This window comes from Thamnophis sirtalis, unplaced genomic scaffold, assembly GCF_051295495.1.
Source record: "Thamnophis sirtalis isolate CommonGarterSnake01/CBP01778 unplaced genomic scaffold, rThaSir2_p1.2 scaffold_4, whole genome shotgun sequence".
Taxonomy (NCBI): Eukaryota; Metazoa; Chordata; class Lepidosauria; order Squamata; family Natricidae; genus Thamnophis; species Thamnophis sirtalis.
This window is the reverse complement of record NW_028261384.1, coordinates 135,506,894-135,520,685: the sequence shown is the minus strand read 5'-3', so window position 1 is coordinate 135,520,685 and position 13,792 is coordinate 135,506,894.

Here is a 13,792-nt window from a genome sequence, read left to right as displayed (position 1 = left end):
CTGATAATTTTTATTGTAATTTTATTATAATTTTATTTTATTTAAGGAGAGAGGAGGAGGGGGAAAAAAACACCGGCGTTGCTGGTCGCCGCGTGCTCCCTTGCTCGGGGCGGAGAGAGGAGGAGGGGGGGAAAACACCAGCGTTGCTGGTCGCCGCGTGCTCCCTTGCTCGGGGCGAAGAGAGGAGGAGGGGGGTAAAAACACCGGCGTTGCTGGTCGCCGTGCGCTCCCTTGCTCGGGGCGGAGAGAGGAGGAGAGGGGGGAAAAACACCGGCGTTGCTGGTCGCCGCGCGCTCCCTTGCTCGGGGCGGAGAGAGGAGGAGGAGGGGGAAAAAAACACCAGCGTTGCTGGTCGCCGCGCGCTCCCTTGCTCGGGGCGGAGAGAGGAGGAGGAGGGGGAAAAAACACCGGCGTTGCTGGTCGCCGCGCGCTCCCTTGCTCGGGGCGGAGAGAGGAGGAGGAGGGGAAAAAAAACACCGGCGTTGCTGGTCGCCGCGTGCTCCCTTGCTCGGGGCGGAGAGAGGAGGAGGGGGGGAAAAAAACACCGGCGTTGCTGGTCGCCGCGCGCTCCCTTGCTCGGGGCGGAGAGAGGAGGAGGAGGGGAAAAAAAACACCGGCGTTGCTGGTTGCCGCGTGCTCCCTTGCTCGGGGCGGAGAGAGGAGGAGGAGGGAAAAAACACCGGCGTTGCTGGTCGCCGCGCGCTCCCTTGCTCGGGGCGGAGAGAGGAGGAGGGGGGAAAAAAACACCGGCGTTGCTGGTCACCGCGCGCTCCCTTGCTCGGGGCGGAGAGAGGAGGAGGGGGGGAAAAAAACACCGGCGTTGCTGGTCGCCGCGCGCTCCCTTGCTCGGGGCGGAGAGAGGAGGAGGAGGGAAAAAACACCAGCGTTGCTGGTCGCCGTGCGCTCCCTTGCTCGGGGCGGAGAGAGGAGGAGGGGGAAAAAACCACCAGCATTGCTGGTCGCCGTGCGCTCCCTTGCTCGGGGCGGAGAGAGGAGGAGGGGGAAAAAAACACCAGCGTTGCTGGTCGCCGCAAGTCCACAGTCTTAATCTGTCAGGTTTGAAGATCCCTGTGTTTTTTTCCCCTAAAGGGTTATGGGTGCAAGGATCTTGTAACTTGACAGCTTTAAGACTTGCATGCTTCACTGCCAGAGTTTCTGAGCCAATATGACTGGAGGAGGAATTCTGGGAGTTGAAGTCCATAAGTCTTAAAGCTGTCAGGTTTGAAGACCCCTGAGGTTTTTTTCCCTAAAGGGTTAGGGGTGCAAGGATCTTGTAACTTGACAGCTTTAAGACTTGCATGCTTCACTGCCAGAGTTTCTGAGCCAATATGACTGGAGGAAGAATTCTGGGAGTTGAAGTCCATAAGTCTTAAAGCTGTCAGGTTTGAAGACCCCTGAGGTTTTTTTTCTAAAGGGTTAGGGGTGCGAGGGTGTTGTAACAATAGCTTTAAGATTTGCGTGCTTCAAAAGCTAGACTTTCTGAGCCAACATTTTGGTTGCTAAGCAGGACCGTTGTTAAGTGATACTGATATTATAACACTTTTAATTAAGCGGTACCTTGAATAAACATAACTTTGAGTTTCAAATAATACTGATTTTGTTGTTGTCTTAGGTGACATCTGTTAAAAAAATTCAGGTGCTCAGTCATGAAAATGTACCGCTCAAACACTATACTTTTCCGCTCACACTGAAAAAAAATTAGAGGGAACATTGGAGAGAGAGTGTGTGTGTGTGTGTGAGAGAGAGTGTGGGTGTGTGAGAGTGTGAGAGGTCATAAAACGGGGCAAAACCAATGTGACCACTGTCTGTGATTCCTTTGTTCCATCCAACTATATACCAATTATCCCATATCCAATAAAATTCTGATTCTTCTTTTCCCTCTATTTCTTTTGTTAATATATCCATTTCGGCACAGTCCATAATTTTTCTTATTATTTCTTCTTCATTTAGGTTTAGTTTATTTTTCCACTTCTGGGCGAAAGCGATCCTTGCTACTGTAAGTATGCGTAATAGAAGATATTGTATTTCTTTTTTGTATTTCATCGGTATAATTCCTAATAGAAAGAGTTCAGGTTTCCAATCTAACTTAACCTTTGTTATTTCTTCCAACCAATTTTTGATCCTTTTCCAGAATTTTTTTGCCTCTTCACAAGTCCACCATAAATGATAATATGTGCCATGATGTATTGAATCACATTTCCAGAAATTTAGCGAGGTATTTGTTGAAATTTTGGCCAACCTTGACGGTGCCAGATGCCATCTATAATAAAGCATTTTGTACTGGTTTTCCTTGTATGGGATTGATAGTGTCATTCTTAAATTTATTCCCCAAAATTTTTTCCATTTGTCTAGTTCAATGTTATAGCCAAAGTTCTGTGCCCATTTTATCATTGGTTCTTTTACAGTTTCCAATTTCCTCTTCCATTTGATACTTCAAGAGGAATTTGTATATTTTCCCTATCATCTTTCTGTCCAGACTTTGAATAATTTTATCCAATTCGTGTGGTTCTGTTTCAATACCATATATTTTAGTGTCTTTATTGTATTTAGTTTTAATTTGGAGGTAGGTTAGCCAATCACCTTTCATATTCTGATCTGCCAATTCTTCAATTGTTTTTAAATTTCCCTGTCTATCAATTAGATCTCTGTATCTTAGAATTTTGTTCCAATCTGTAAAATTTGGGTGTGTCGTTCTTTCTGTTGGTGATAGCCAATTTGGGGTTTTCACATAGTGTTTTTTTTATTTTGAGCCATTGTTGCACTAAAGTTCCAATTAAATGATTTTGAAAGTATTTGTGCGTTTTATGTTTGTCATTCCATAAGAAATTATGCCAGCCTGCCTGCAGGTCATGACCTTCTAAGATCAGAATTCTTTTATTCTTTAACTCAATCCAATCCTTCATCATTGTCATTGTTACTGCAGTTGCGTATATACTAGGCTCCCTGTGTGCTTCCATCCATCGCTACGAAGATCTGCTGACTCTGCCTGCCTGCTGGTAAGTGAGCCGGGTTTTTTCTTTTATTTTTTTAATGTATTTTAAAATAATATGTTATTTATTGTGCATATGATTTTTTAAAATAGTGGTATTCTGTGTTGATTCTTTTTTAAAATTGTCTTAGACTATTTAAAAAAAGATTCTATCCAAAATAAATTGAAACAAGCCATTTTTAAAATTTCTATGCACAATACTTTGAAATGGACTCAGGAGTCATGATTGACACTGAGTGAATTTGCACTTTAATAATCAGGAAGATACAATGGCATTGAAAAAAGTGACTGATGACCATTTTTCACACTTAGCGACCATTTTCACACTTAGCGACCATTGTGGAACCTCATGGTTTAAAATGATTTTACTTCAATTTATTCTGTGTGGAATAGTTTGAAATGGTGACAGTATAAATTATTGCTGGTGTAATACTTAACAATGGTTTTTAAGGATTTCTTTTATTTATAGAATACCTTTTTATTATTTTGGGGGGATTTTTATTTTGGGGGGATTTTTATTTTTAAATTGTTTATAAAATGTATTTACTACAAGAAATGTTCCTTTTTGCAAATGTGATCTTTGCAAATCTTTGTGATGCAATATGTTCAGACCAGGTTTATGTGTCTCAAAGTGGCTGCTATTCTATGGGCAGGGCAGGTTGGTGCAAGGCAGCTTTGCCAGATTTGGTGTGTTTCACCCTCATTGAATTTTATATAGTATAAAATCATATAATTTTAATTTTTTTTAGATTATTAACATGAGTAAGAAAAGAGGATGCAAATTCAACGATGATCTAAGAAATGAATTTCCTTTTCTTAAAAAAACAAAAAGCGACCACATAGTAAGATGTGAGAAATGCAATGGCGAATTTTCTATTGCGCACGGTGGGAGGCATGATATTACAAAGCATTTGGAGACGCAGAAACATAAGAGATATGTAGATGCTGTTGCGTCTTCCTCCAGAATGCAAGACTATTTTCATAAACCAACATATGCAGACGAAGACAAGAAATTAGCATTGGCAGAAGGACTTATGTCTTTTCATACTATTAATCACAATCATTCCTTCCGATCTATGGACTGTACATCACAAGTGGTCAAAAAGCTATTCAACAAAAAATTTACCTGTGCTAGAACTAAATCCGAGGCAATTGTGCGTAATGTGCTTTCCCCATATGCATTTACAGAATTAAGCAAAAATCTAGAGAAAATTAATTTTGTATCCATATACTCTGATGCATCAAATCATAAGGATATCAAATTATTTCCAACCCTTATTCGATTTTTTGATTCGGAAACTGGAATAAAAATTAGAATGTTAGATTTTGTTTCTTTGCCTGGCGAAACTTCGGAAATAATTTTCAGTTCCATTATTAATATTTTGGAACAAAACAATTTAAAACACAAAATAATCGCATATTGTGGAGACAATACAAATGCAAATTTTGGAGGAAAAGTGAGAAGGGGTACCAATAATATTTTTTATAAATTAAACCAAAACCTTAGTCAAAATATTATTGGTGTTGGTTGTGCAGCGCACATAATACATAATGCTATTCAAACAGCTGCTGACTTGTTGCCCATAGATGTGGAAAATATTATTGTTAAAATTTATTGTTATTTTCATATATACACTGTGCGCGTTGAAAGTCTTAAAGAATTTTGTCAAGATGCGGAAGTCGAATATCACAAAATGCTTGGATATAGTAAAACACGCTGGTTAGCTCTTTTGCCAGCTGTCGAAAGAATTTTGAAACTATACGATCCTTTGAAGTCCTACTTTCTATCACAGGATAGATGTCCTAGAATTTTAAAAGAGCTTTTTGAAAAAGAATATTCAAAAATTTGGCTAGAGTTTGTACACAATCAAGCAGCTCTTTTTCAAAATAGTATAAAAATTATTGAAGGTGACAAAATTTCGGCAATTGAAGTAGCAAATGAACTTAATAATTTAAAATTTCAGTGTCAACAGCGGTTAGATGCAATTTTTATTCCCATTACTATCCGTAATACTATAAGGCAGCTAGAAGAAGAAGGTGCAATAAATCGTGCAGATACCAAGAATCATTTTAAAAACTTCTATAAAAACTGCGTAGATTATTTAGAAGAGTGGACGGTACATTTTAACAATATCGAACATTTTAATTGGGTTGAATTAAAAAAAGAACTTGATTGGCATGATGTGCAAAAATCATTCGAGCATATTCATCAAAATTTCCCAAATAGTGATATTTCCGAAACTAATCTTTTTACTGAGGTATCACATTTAAAACTATATATGAATAAGGAAAAAGTTGAATCTTGGGCATCAGCAAAAATGACAATAGAGAATAAATGGATAGAAATGTTTAATCATTTTCAAAGAAACCATATTTCATATAATAATGTATTAAAAATTGTGGAATACGCGCTGTCCTTACCAGGAACTAATGCTGCGATTGAACGTGTTTTTTCTACGGTAAATCAAGTGTGGACATCAGAAAAATCACAATTAAGTGTTGAGACTTTGAAAGCCATTTTATGTGTAAAATATAATTTAACGAATTCGTGTGAAAAATTTCATGACCTTTTAAACAATGAGAGCAATCTACTAAAAAAAATTCACTCAAGTGAGAAATATGCCAAAGAGTAAAATTATTCTGTACATAATTTTTGTCAATATATTTAATAAATATAAATGTAAATCAATGTATTATATTTGTACTGTACATAATTTTTGTCAATATATTTAATAAATATAAATGTAAATAAATGTATTATATTGTAGTTATGTTGAAATAAAAAAATATTACAATACTATTTTTGTGATGTATGAAAATTTTTGTTGCTCCGTATAAAATTTTTAATCAAGCCCCCCCACCCCCCCCACCCGGCAGAAGCCCCGGGACCGAGTGGAAGTTCTCTGCGCGAGGTGAAACGGCCGGCAGCTGCCTCTCCCATGAAGCTGAAAGAATGGAAGGAGGAAGGAAGAGAAAAAAGGAGGAAGGGAGTGAGTGAGGAAAGAAAAGGATGGAAGGAGGGAAGAAGGAAGGAAGAGAGGGAAAGAACAGAAGACAGATAAGGTGAAGGTAGATAAGCAAGAGGAATGAAGGAAGAAGTGAGGAGTCTCGAGGAGGGGGAAAACATTTAGTGACCAAAGTTACAATGGCATTGAAAAAAGTGACTGATGACTATTTTTCACACTTAGCAACCGTTGCGACCATTTTTCACACTTAGCGACCGTTGCGACCATTTTTCACACTTAGCGACCGTTGCGACCATTTTTCACACTTAGCGACCATTGCAGCATCCTCATGGTCACGTGATCAAAATTTTGTTTGGCAAAAGATTCGTATTTATGCTGGTTTCAGTGTCCTGGGGTGACCTTTTGCCGAAAAATTTTTTTTAAACCCCCCCCCCCCCCCGGTGAAGGGCGTCCCTCTTTTCCAATCTGAAAATCTGGTCACCTTAAGCTTATCAGTAATCTTGAGTATTACTAAGTGTTGTATCTTTTTATTCTTGATGAATGTGTTTTTATTCTCCTTATGTACACTGAGAGCAATGCACCAAAGACAAATTCCTTGTGTGTCCAATCACAATAAAGAATTCTATTCTATGCCATTCCATTCTAATTCACTGTTTTATTCTATTCTGTTCTATTCTATTCTTCTCAAAGAACTTTAGTCATATGTGCAATTTTGGGAGATCTGGCTAAGGTTAGAAAATGAATGGAAAGAAAAAAAATCTTACATTGGTAAATCATAAGGTTTTAGAGAAGGATGTTCTTTAAATTCAATTTCAAAAAAAAGGGTGAATTATCTGAGACACCATCCCACCTACGATGAGGTCACCAGGCTGGTGCCACTCATGGGGAACAGGGAAAGCATCACTCGCAGGGCAGCTCAGAGTAACTGCTTTCTGCACCAAGAGAATCAGAAGGAATAACATCTTCAGGCATTTGTCATAGGGAAAATGTTTGTGTCTCCTGTCCTTAAGGAAGTTTGTATTTCAATGGTTCTTTCAATGATTGAGCCAAGGTTTATATCTGACAATGCACCTAATCAGACATCCCATCATTTTCTATCTGAAGTTCCATGTGTGTGCAAATTTGTATTCTGACTATCAATAGGATTGAACAGATGTTTTGGAAAAGAAGAAAGTATGGAGGAGGCATGTAGCAATGAATCTGATGGAGCCATTATTATCCCTTTGTGCCAAACTCCCTGGGGTTCAAGAGTTACTTTATAACCAAATAGATACCTTATGTGTTGCTGAAGTTAAATACCTTTATGCACAGTCCTTGAAGTTTTGGGCTAGCTAAATGAAATACAGTGATTCCTGTAGGAGATAATTATTTTGTTTTTGTTGAGAGAATAAGGAATTCAACTGAAAGTTCAACTTTTTGTTCCAATAAGCAAATGCTAATGAAAATAATCTAAGGGACATTGTCAATTAAAAAATACCCTCAAATATTGAAATTCATGTTCATTCCTTACAATGGAGCAGGGCCCCCATTTTCCATATAAAATGAACTGAATTGTTTAGTAGAGAAGAGGAAATATTTTTTTACATGATAAATAAGCCAATAATTTCTTTGGATGGTTTATCCACATTTTCAGTCAAAGAATGTTGAAGAATGAAACAATGACAATATTGAGATGGATATTTCAGAAGTTGCATTAGCCATTGCCTTGAGTTTAATAATCTATCCCTCCAAATCTTTAGTTATTTATTTACTTATTTTATTTGCATTATTTCTTACAAATAACTGAAGGAAGAGATGATATCTAAAACACCTTCCTTCTCCTATGGTAGCATATGATAGATGTGATGTGATATATGATATGGTATAATATGACAAGATAGATATGATAAGATAGGATAGGATAGGATAGATATTATTTATCTATTATAGCAGGGTTCCAATATCTAAGGGGCCATTACAAAGAAGAGGGGGGGTTAATTTATTCTCCAATGCACTTGAATGCAGGACAAGAAGCAATGGATCGAAAATAATCAAGGAGAAAAACAAGCTAGAACTAAGGAGAAATTTCCTGATGGAATGTGAGAATTAACCAGTGAAACATCTTTAAGCAAAAAAAGGAAAGAAAGAAAGCAGTCTCTAAACCTAGATATCAACCTAGAACTAAGGAGAAATTTCCTGACAGTGGGAACAATTAATCAGTGGAACAACTTGCCTCCAGAAGTTGTGGGTGCTCCATCATTCAAGAAGGGATGGGACAACCTTTTGTCTAAAATGGTGTAGGGTTTTGTGGTGGGACGATAAGACCTCCAAGCTCCTTCCACCTCTGTTATTCCTATTTTCCTCACAAAAGCAAGAACGTGGGATGGGCCCGAGAGTGACTGGGTCAGAGTTACCCAGAGGGCTTTAATGGCTAAGGTGGGACTTGAACTCATCACCTTCCGCTTTCTAACCTGATGCCTAAATCATTAGACCAAATTGACTACCAAATCTAAAAGTGATTCTCAAATCAAATATTTCACTTATGAGTGAATGGTATATACCCTTCATGGTACTGGACCTGGGTACTTGAGAGACCGCCTGCTGCAAATTACCTCCCAAAGACCCATTAGATCCCATAGATTAGGCCTCCTCCGGATTCCATCTACTGGCCAATGTTGATTGGCTACCACCCGAAGGAGGGCCTTCTCTGTGGCTGCTCTGGCCCTCTGGAAAGAACTCCCCACGGAGATTCGGACCCTCACCTCCCTTCAGGTTTTCCATAAAGCCGTTAAAACCTGGCTGTTCTGGCAGGCCTGGGGTTGATGAGTTCCCTTCCCCGCTCGAATTGTGTGACTGTTGACTGTTTTTAAATTTTTCTCTGTATCTTGTTTGTTGTGTTACCTTGTTTCTACTACCCCCCTCCCCTGGGTTTCTTAGCCGCCCTAAGTCCCTCCGGGAATAGGGTGGCATAGAAATGCAATAAACCTTTAAACCTTTTAAACCTGATCGAATGATTTTTGCACATCATGCCAATTAAGTTCTTGTTTTAATGCAACCCAATGAAAATGTTCAATATCATTGTAATGTACCGTCCATTCTTCTAAATAATCTATGCAGTTACTATAGAACTTTTTAATGTGATTCATGATGTCTGCACGATTTATTGCACCTTGTTCTTCTAGCTGGCTTATACTATTACGGATAGTTATGGGAATAAAAATATTTTTTAACCGCTCTTGATACTGAAATTTTAAATTATTAATTTCATTTGCTACTTCGATTACCGAAATTTTGTCACCTTCAATAAGTTTTATACTATTTTGAAAAACAGCTGCTTGATTGTGTACAAACTCTAGCCAAATTTTTGAAGATTCTTTTTCAAAAAACTCTTCTAAAATTCTAGGACATTTATCCTGTGATAGAAAGTAGGATTTCAAAGGATCGTACATTTTCAAAATTCTTTCGACAGCTAGCAAAAGAGCTAACCAGCGCGTTTTACTGTATCCAAGTATTTTGTGATATTCGACTTCAGCATTTTCACAAAATTCTTTAAGCATTTCAATGTGCACAGTGTATATATAGAAATAAGAATATATTTTAACAATAATATTTTCCACATCTATGGGCAACAAGTCAGCAGCTGTTTGAATGGTGTTATGTATTATGTGCGCTGCACAACCAACATCAGTAATGTTTTGATTAAGGTTTTTGTTTAATTTATAAAAAACATTATTTGTACCTCTTCTCGCTTTTCCTCCAAAATTTACGTTCGTGTTGTCTCCACAATATGCAATTATTTTATGTTTTAAATTGTTTTGTTCCAAAATATTAATAATGGAACTGAACATTATTTCAGAAGTTTCGCCAGGCAAAGAAACAAAATCTAAAATTCTAATTTGTATTCCAGTTCCCAAATCAAAAAATCTAATGATGGTTGGAAATAATTTTATATCCTTATGATTAGATGCATCAGAATATATGGATATAAAATTAATTTTCTCTAGATTTTTGTTTAATTCTGAATATGCATATGGGGAAAGCACGTTACGTACAATTGTCTCGGATTTTGTTCTAGCACAGGTAAATTTTTTCTTGAATAACTTTTTGACAACTTGTGATGTACAGTCCATAGATCTGAAGGTATAATTGTGATTAATAGCATGAAAAGACATAAGTCATTCTGCTAATGCTAATTTCTTTTCTTCGTCTCCATACGTTGTTTTACGAAAAAATTCCTGTATTCTGGAGGAAGATGCAGCAGCATCTAAATATATTTTATGTTTCTGTGTCTTTAAGTGCTTTGTAATATCATTCTTCCAACTGTGCAAAATAGAAAATTCACCATTACATTTCTCACATTTTATTATGTGATCGCTTTTGGTTTTCTTAAGAAAAGAAAATTCACTTCTTAGATCATCGTTGAATTTGCATCCTCTTTTCTTACTCATTATGTTAATAATCTAAAAAAAAATAGAATTATATGATTTTATACGATATAAAATTCAACAAGGGTGAAACATACTAAATCTGGTAAAGCTGCCTTGCACCAACCTGGCCTGCCCATAGAATAGCAGCCACTTTGAGACACATAAACCTGGTCTCAACATATTGCATCACAAAGAAAACTTTTGCAAAAAGGAACATTTCTTGGAGTAGATATATTTTATAAACAATTAAAAAATAAAATTCCCACCCAAAATAATTAAAAAGGTATTCTATAAATAAAAGAAATCCTTAAAAATCATTGTTAAGTATTACAACAGCAATAATTTACACTGTAATCATTTCAAACTATTCCACACAGAATAAATTGAAGTAAAACCATTTTTAAAAATTCTATACTCAATACTTTGAAATGCATTGTGTATAGAATTTTTAAAAATAATTTTACTTCAATTTATTCTGTGTGGATTCTTTTTTAAAATTGTCTTAGACTATTTATGTTTTATTTTTCTTTATATACACTGAGAGCATCTTCACCAAAGACAAACTCCTTGTGTGTCCAATCACACTTGGCTAATAAACTATTCTATTCTACTCTACTCTACTCTACGCTACTCTATTCATTTCTATTTCAATTTTAATAAGGAGTTTAGCTTCTCTTTCTTGAAAATGTAAGCTAGCATAAGGCATTATGCAAGCTAGTCTTAGCTTTCAAACAGTTCATTAAGTGACCAAAGTTACAATGGCATTGAAAAAAGTGACTGATGACCATTTTTCACACTTAGCCACCATTTTCACACTTAGCGACCGTTGTAGCATCCTCATGGTCATGCAATAAAAATTTTGATGTTTGGCAACAGATTCGTATTTATGATGGTTTCAGTGTCCTGTGGTCATGTAACTGCCTCTTTTGTGACCTTTTGACAAAGGTTTCCCCATTTGACTTTGTCAAAAGGTGATTACATGACCCCAGGACACTGAAACCATCATAAATATGACTCTGTTTCCAAGCATCAAAATTTTGATTGCATGACCATGAGGATGCTGCAATGGTCGCTAAGTGTGTAAAATGGTCATCAGTCACTTTTTTCAATGCCATTGTAACTTTGGTCACTATCAAAGTTACAATGGCATTGAAAAAAGTGACTGATGACCATTTTTCACACTTAGTGACCGTGGAAAAATGTGACACAGTGGGCGGCGAGGATTGCTTCTGCACAGTTGCAGAGATTGCATTGCTCTCTCGTCGCTGGCTCTGCCGCACCCCCTGCCTCCCAATTCCCGCCACCGGAGTTCCTTACCTGAAGCAGCAAAGGCGAATGCGAAATGGAGGCTCGAGTGAGCAGCGTGCTTAAAGTTTTCCATCCCTAGCCCGCTCACTGATATGCTGGAGTCCAGGCCGAATCAGTGAGCAGCAGGCTGGGCTGGCTTAGACTTAGTGTGGGTGGGCGGGGGAGCGAGAGGCAGCAGATGGGTGGGGGAGCGAGCGAGTGAAGAAAGCGGCAAAATTAAAAATCAGGATTTTTTGGAAATGACACGGGACGAAGGAAAAATTGTCGGAAAGCGTGCCAGTCCCACCAAAAGCGGGACATCTGGTCACCTTAACCTAACTACTCTCTCTCTCCCTACCTACCTACTGTATTTCTCTCTCTCTCTCTCTCTCTCTCTCTTTCTCTCTCTCTCTCTCTTTTTATCTACCTACTTACCTAACTACTCTCTCTCTCTCCCTACCTGTCTACAGTATTTCTCTATCTCTTTCTCTCTCTCTATCCCTCTACCTACATACATACATACATACATACACACACACTCTCTCTCTCTCTCTATTTCTCTCTCTCTCTCCCTTTATCTATCTATCGACCTAACTACTCTCTATCTCCCTACCTACCTACTGTATTTTTGTCTCCCTATCTATCCCTCTATCTACCTACCTACTTTTTTTAAAAAAAAAATGCCTCTTCAAAAACTTGGTGCATCTTATACTCTTGTGCCTCTTATACACTGAAAAAAATATGCAAATAGGTGGCATAATAATATGTTTATTGTAAACAATTGTGGAAGCAGTCAGTATATTGCTTTTTCAAAGCTGAAACTATGGTGTAAAATGAAGAACACTATATAGTAAAAATATTTTTAAAATAATAATAATTGCATATGGTGACAATATCATGTAAAAATGGTCACACTCATGATTTAAAATGAAAATAAAATACATAAACATGACTTTTGTATTGTGATATCATATTGTCAATTTAACGAGTGCTTGATTATAATCAACATTTGAAAACAATTTGCCATTGTTTCTTGAAAAATCCAGAATTCAGATTTCTAAAGAGAATATGTTCAATATGGGTTCATGATGGATTAAGTGGTGATGGATTAATTAATACAATACCTGGCTAAAAGCTGCATTCCAGACTATCATATCTTCATCTATCCATAATTCCTTCCCTTTTGGAGCCTCTAGTTCTAGCTTTTCAACTCTGACTCTCTGAAAGGATCTGTTTGGAAAACTGATGAAGTCGGTGATGTCAAATCCACCTGTTGCTTCCCCTTTCTCATTCAGGAGGACTCTCTCCCCAGCTGAATTGTTAAAAGCAATGCCTTGAAGAAATGAGTGGATCTACTTGAAAGGGAATAGAGAGAGGGAGTTGAAAGGGAATAGAGAGAGGGAGTTGAAAGCCATGTAAGAGAGTAGAGAATATCCTAAAACTATTATTAAATATGTATGCTTAGAAATTTGATAATTTATACTGCAAGGAAAGGTACTTATCCACTCTTGTATTAAATATAATATTATTTGAAGGTGTTAGGTAAGCTCCCCATTGGAAGAGCGAGTTCATTCAGAGAAGCATTGTGTTGGAGAACACACAAACCAGCATACAGAGACACTGCAGATTAAAATAGGCTTTTACTTTCGTGGAAATAGAGGTATCAGAGTCCATCAAACAATCCAAGTCATATATGGTTAAGACAGTCAGTCATCAACATCTTTCAGTTAAGGGATAATCCAAATAACATAGTGCATAATCATAAAAACAGTCCAGTACACAAAGTTTGCTAGCAGTTGCAAAACATACAATAGCTCACGCTGATCACTATATGGTATTTCTAACAGCCAGCATCCAAACACTAAAATCAGATCAGCATCTAACAGTGATTCTGGCTCTATCCTATGGCCGATTGAGGAAACAGCAACCAATCACATTTACAGCATGATTTAAAGAAACAGGTACAGCATTGTTACATGATTTCTATGTTGCCAACCAAACAGTTAGATTATATTCCTAACAAAAGGGAAGGGAAAAATGAATTGAAGCAGAATGAAAATACATTTTTGAAATTATGTAAGCTTCTTAAGAGGACAAGGTGGCTCAGTAACTAAGAGGCTGAGCTTGTTGATCAGAAAGGTCAG